The following is a 6381-nucleotide window of genomic DNA, read 5'->3' as shown; positions in this document are numbered from 1 at the left end:
CTTAACCTATTCATACCTCAACCATCCATCCATTCCTTTAAATTAAGATTGTCTGATACTGTTGGAAACAATACAGAATGGTGCACAGTGGCGGCTCGTGCCTTTCTTGAATGGTGTTCACAAAAAAACATGAGTAATGAACACACTGATATATTCTCGTATAGCTGAATCACACGTCAGAGATAAACGAGTTTTAATATGCATGCACCAAATTTACGCATATGAAACCAAAATTAAAACCTTTAAACAAGAGTAGAGTAAAATTAATTCATAGGACTCATCTTCACTGCTGTTGTAGATGGTGTTGAAGATCTGGATTTATTTGTAGAGAAACTCCATGCGCCTAGTTTTGAGAGATGCAAACTTATCAATAACTTTATTAATGAAGTCTCTAATCTTGTTAACAAGTTTTTTCCACTGCCAACATAGCCAATGTACTTAATCGGTCTTCTGTCATGGTGTTACGGAGGAATGTTTTAATCCTCTTTTAATTTAACACACTCACAATTTCACACACGTCCGTTTCCAAACTTCAAATGTTACTGTTTCAACTCTCAATACGCACCATTGCAGCTTGTATTTTCCTTACTTTGCTGAACAAATGACAACAGAATCAGCTCCCGCGCATAATGGTATTTTGAAAAGAAAGAGTAAAGAAAGAAAACGAGGAAAGAGGGAGAAAGGAACAGGATGCCAGACCCAAGAGAGATGGAGCATCTCTGTTTCTCTGTCACTAGCACGTTCAGACCTGTGCGAGCAGAGCTATTGTAACCATTGTAACAAACCAGAAAATATTCTCGCCTCAGGCTATTCCACCCTGCTAGAGAAAAATTGTGCGAGCTGCTGTCAACCTGTCTAATGGAGATTTAAAGACACGTAACACACGAACGGGACATTCTCTCGAGACGAAAAATGTAGGAACGTCATTGCACATTGGAAAGTAATAGATGTACCGGTAATAATATTAATGCAGTAATACGTATGATTATTGTTGGTTTTTAAGGTGTTCACATGCTCCTGTGCTCACATAGAGGAACCACCGCTGATGGTGCATTTCTTTGTTTTGAAATAACCATGACAACACAAAGGTGTTGTGCATGACACACTTTTTTTAATAGAATGACAAATCATTATGAATAAAAAGTTCATCTGAACATGAATCCAGTAGGGAATATGCCAGTGGCATAGCAAGCGGGTGGGCCAGATGGGCCCAGGCCCACCCAAAAAATATGCGAATTTTTGCGGTTTTTTTAAATGGAAAATACTGAACATTAAAACTAAACCGTGGATCCAGAGCAATAGTTACAGTCGATAGCATTAAGGTAAGAAGTAAAAACTGCGTTAATTTCTTCAAGACCCAATTTAACTGTGTTGGATTGGGCCTAAAAAATTGTCTGGCATCGATAAAAAGAAGGAAGCTGCAGAGGCTACTGAATTGTTACATCAGCTAGAAAAAATTTGGCACCTTATTTTATTTGGTATGTTTAGACAATATTCTTGCTCTTGCAAATTCATTCTCGGAAGCACTTCAGTCTCCAAAACTGGATATTAGGAAATGTTCGTCCTTCATTAAGGCAATGATATGAAACTTCTCAAAGCTCTGAAACGAAGAAAAATTCGACAATCATGTCAAGCACAAGGGTTTGTAATCTAGCAATTCTATCCATTGAGAGAGAAAAAAGTTGGGATTTGTTGAAGGACCTATCATCAGTGATAGACAGATTCGTTGCTAGAAAATCTCGACGGCTCCAGTTCATCTTATGGAGAGTTTGTATAGGTATGCCTTGCATGATTGTGTATCATAATTTTGCGTATTATTAAATAAAACTTCCGAGAATGAGTTTCTTGAGTTGACGGCAGCGGCATTGTTAGGAGATGGGTCAGGTACTTTCTAAACTCTGCATATCTGGCCCACTCAAAATAATTAGTCTGGCTACGCCATGGAATATGCATTACTATATATATATATATATATATATATATATATATATATATATATATATATATATATATATATAAATAATTAATTGTTTAAATAGAGTGTCGGATCCTTAAGTAGGCAGGAAAGGTACATGGTTTGATAAAAATATTTATTTATTGAAAAAATATATACAGGGTGTCTAAAGAGAAGGGGTTACAGAGCAGGACATCTGATACAAACCCAAAAGACATCTGAGAGCATACTAAAACTTCCAAACGGATTGATATAATTTAATACGTAATTTAAATTTATTGAAAAGTATTAAGGATCCCAGAGACACTCGTTATGCATCCTAGGATTAAAGGAACAGATTGTAAATAAGCAAGAAATAAAAATATACCCATATATACTAATTAAAATTTATCATAATTGTGAACATTCTGTAAGTAGCTTATACAGGGTTTAAGTGAAATAACCCTTCAGCTTTGCAGGGCGAATTGTTCTTATTGAGTATAACAAGAAAGTCTGATACCATATCGGTTGGAAGTTTATAGTTTTCGAAATAAAAAAGTTTTTTCCTAAAACTTTAGTGTCGTCGTCGTCGTCGTCGTGGATTATTACTATGCATAGGATCTTGATTTCTCTCAGTACCAGTCGAGAAATGTAATAAATAATATTTTTTTCTTTTGTCGTATTTCGATAGAATGGACGGTTTTCGTGTATATTAAATAAAAATATTGCAAATTTGTTGCTTGACTAACAAAACTAGACCCGGCAACCCTGATCAGCTTGATCAGCTGTTCTCGCTCCATATGAGTTGGTAGTCAAGATTGTCTTGTTCCAGCGCCGTTCCAGCTTGGTTTCCGGCAGGATATTAAATATTGTAGATAGTAAATTCAGTGATTTTGAAAATGTTAGTTGAAAATAGCAAACACACGTGTCAAAATATTGTAAATAATAAAGTAATTTTTTTGTGAAAATGCCAATTAAGATATTGTATATAGTAAAGTCAGTGTTGATGAAAGTGCTAATTAAAATATTGTAAATAGTAAAGTCAGTGTTCATGAAAGTGCGCTAGTTAAAATTACTACGTTTTCATGGAGTATTCAGAATCGATTTGAATACAGAGTCTGTATTGAATATGATGTCCCTGATCCCTATTTTCATGCAATTTTCAATACATATTGAAAACGATCTGAATACGGAGGTTAACAAATACGGAAGCTGAAGTTTCGAAAGTACTGTAGTTATGTTGTCCTCGACATGTTAGCATGTTGGTCAGTCTGTAGGCCTTAGCTATAAACATTAACGAGGATCTTAATAAGGCGCATGACAATATTCTGGCTGTTAATGAATGGTAATAATGCCTTTTCAATATACGTAATTGAGCTCACTGTTTGTAAAACAGCTGACATATCAAACAAATGACGATCGATCACGCGCTTAGCGTATTGAGGTCGTTTTGAATACTACATGCGTTTTCATACAATTTGAATACGATCCAGTCGATCCGATCCCACTTTTTAGTGGTATAGATCTTGAGACTCAGATCGTTTTGAATCCCCGTTTTCATGGAATTTTCAATACTATAATCATAGCTATCTGCCAGCTGGTCCGTGACACGGGCAGCGTAATTCCAACATTTCGCAAACGGGGTCGATAACGACTGACAAAATTGTTCATAGGGAAGAGGAGATTTTAAATTTGGTCGAGAAAAACCCGGCCAAAGCAGTCGCTTGATATTGCAATACGTAGCCTTTTGTTTATATCTCACGTTGGAGTTCAATGCCTCCATGCGGAATCTTGGGCGTTGCGATGTTGCCAGCGTGCTTAAACTTTCGATGCAATTATTTAATTAACCATACACTTAATATCAAATGATATAATAGATTTTTTGTTTATTTTCATGTAATCTATCCCTCCTTTCAAGAGGAGGGTTTTATCGCTTACACCCTGTATAAGCAGCTGCTATAAAAATAGTAATTATTTGCAAAAAAATATGAAGTCCGTATTTCTCGATATTATAACATAATTATAGTGAAGTACGATATTTCTGTCGATTTCCTACGTCAGCAATGGATGAGTGCATTCTGGTGCAGGCATAAGTGAAACGCAACAAGCATTTCTTGTCTTACAGAACATGCCAATTTCTAATTTCCGCTCGTGACGAAACTTTCTACAAATAATAATTAATATTGACATGACTAGAGAAATAGTTTACTTCACCGACAAATAAAGCTTCGTCAACATACCCCTCCATTAAAATTAGACTGTTTTGTCATTATTTAACGAGATAGAATTTCACCGTGTTTGATATTCATGCAACGGCATTAATGACAGTAGGGATATCAGTCCTACGTGTCTGCCGCCTTTACCCGTGAGGAAATGCCCCCGGCACTCATTTCTGTTAGAGGCTGAATATACCCCAGGGCCAAAGTGCGGCTGGAAGGATTAGATCAATGGAGAAAATCAGTGATCTAATTGGGAATCGATTCCGCGACCTTCAGGCTTGCAGCGTTACGCCTTAACCGCGGCGATACCACGCGCCCCCAAATTAGCAAATACCAAGAATAATTTAATTAATCTCTCGTCATTTTTTTACTTCTCGCATTAATTAATTTGGTTAGGAAATCTACTATAAAATACAGCGGCCCACATATTGCTCTGTACCTCATCAACTTTTAAAGCTATCCATTTGAAATTTTTAAGACACATTAGGAAAACTCAGATCAATATTCCCTGTAAATTTTAAAGTTCTAATGAACATATAAACATTTTAGTTAAATATTAAAAAAAAAGTCTTGCAAAAAACACTCAAAACACAAAAATTTTAAGTGCCAATTTTTCCTCATAAACTAGTGGAAGAATTTGTATGTTTTTTATACAGTTTACAGACGTAATTTAACTTTGGTAACTAGAATAATTTTCCTATTTCGATTAAAGCCTTCGTATAATCATTTATTATTCTATTTCTTGTTTACATTATTAATTGTCCTTTCTCGTGTAGTTATTTAGATTAATAATATTAATATAGATCTTAAAAAAAGGTAAAGGTACCCCCGTAACATGCCATGAAGGCACTTGGGGGGGCATGGAGGTAGAGCCCCATGCTTTCCACGACCTCGGTACTAGACTGAGGTGGTGTGGTCGGCACCACGCTCTGGCCGCCTTTTATCCGCGGGAAAGACCCGGTACTCAACTTTATAGGAGGCTGAGTGAACCTCGGGGCCATTCTGAAAGTTTGGCAACGAGAAAAAATCCTGTCACCACCTGGGATCGAACCCCGGACCTTTCAGTCCGTAGCCAACTAAACTTTGTTTAATAATATACAAATTTAAAATTTCTAATGTTTTTGCATTATCTTTTCTTGTTTTGTGTTACTGTCATTGTAAACGTTCTTGTTTTGTTTGAATGAACGTTATTAATTTGTTTTTTCTCTGTATGTATACATATTTCTGGTGGCGTGGAAGAGAATGGCTGATGACTATAACAGCACCAGAATAAATAAATGTATTATTATTATTACTACTATTATTATTATTATTATTATTATTATTATTATTATTATTATTATTATTATGTTAGTCTGGGAATGATATATGATTTCTTTAATATTAAAAATTAATCACTGATGAACTGTTAAGTTATTTAAATCAATAAATAACGGATAACGGTTTTACTGAAGCCTAGGGTTCAGAAAATGATGAATAAAGCATCGAAACTAGTCAGTCAGGTACAATAACATCATTATTTAAAATGTTAACATACTGAAGTCGTTATCTATTAATTTTTAATAACTAAACTTAACAGTTAATCAGTGATTGTGTGTTAAAAAAGTGTATGCAAGAATTAATAAAAATTAATGTAATTAAAGTAATTTTTCAAATTTCTTTAAAAGTCATCTCTCATTTTCAGACTAATATATGAAAATAATTATATAACCAAACTTAAACGATGTATATAGGCTACCAAACCCTTCCCCCAGTTGAGAAGAAAATTTGGAACTTATATTTCAATTTTTGAGTTAATTTTTTTCGCAAGATTTTTTTTTAATGTTTTACTAACATTTTTTATATGTTCACTAGAATATTAAAATTTACAGGGGACATTCATCTCAGTCTTTCTAATATGTCTTAAAAATTTCAAATGAATAGGTTTAAAAGTTGATGAGGAACAGAGCAAAATATGAGTAATTGATTAACTAGTGGACTTAATCGTGTTAATTATGTAAGTCTGTGCGGCTTACAGCTGTTTCGGTTCATCATCACACCATCTTCAGAGCCTACTAGATCTCGGCGTCATTTCGAACTTCTCTGCCTGTTATGTGGGTGCGTTTGATTGTTGAAAGGTGTTGAATAGTGGAGTCAAATAGTGTGTGTGTGTGTTGAAATTGATCTGTGTGTTGAGAATTTGATCAGGTGTGTTTTAGTGTGTTTGTATATTTCGTATTGTTCTAGTGT

Source organism: Periplaneta americana, chromosome 7 (assembly GCF_040183065.1).
Source record: "Periplaneta americana isolate PAMFEO1 chromosome 7, P.americana_PAMFEO1_priV1, whole genome shotgun sequence".
In the NCBI taxonomy this organism is placed as follows: Eukaryota; Metazoa; Arthropoda; class Insecta; order Blattodea; family Blattidae; genus Periplaneta; species Periplaneta americana.
This window is presented reverse-complemented; position numbering follows the sequence as displayed.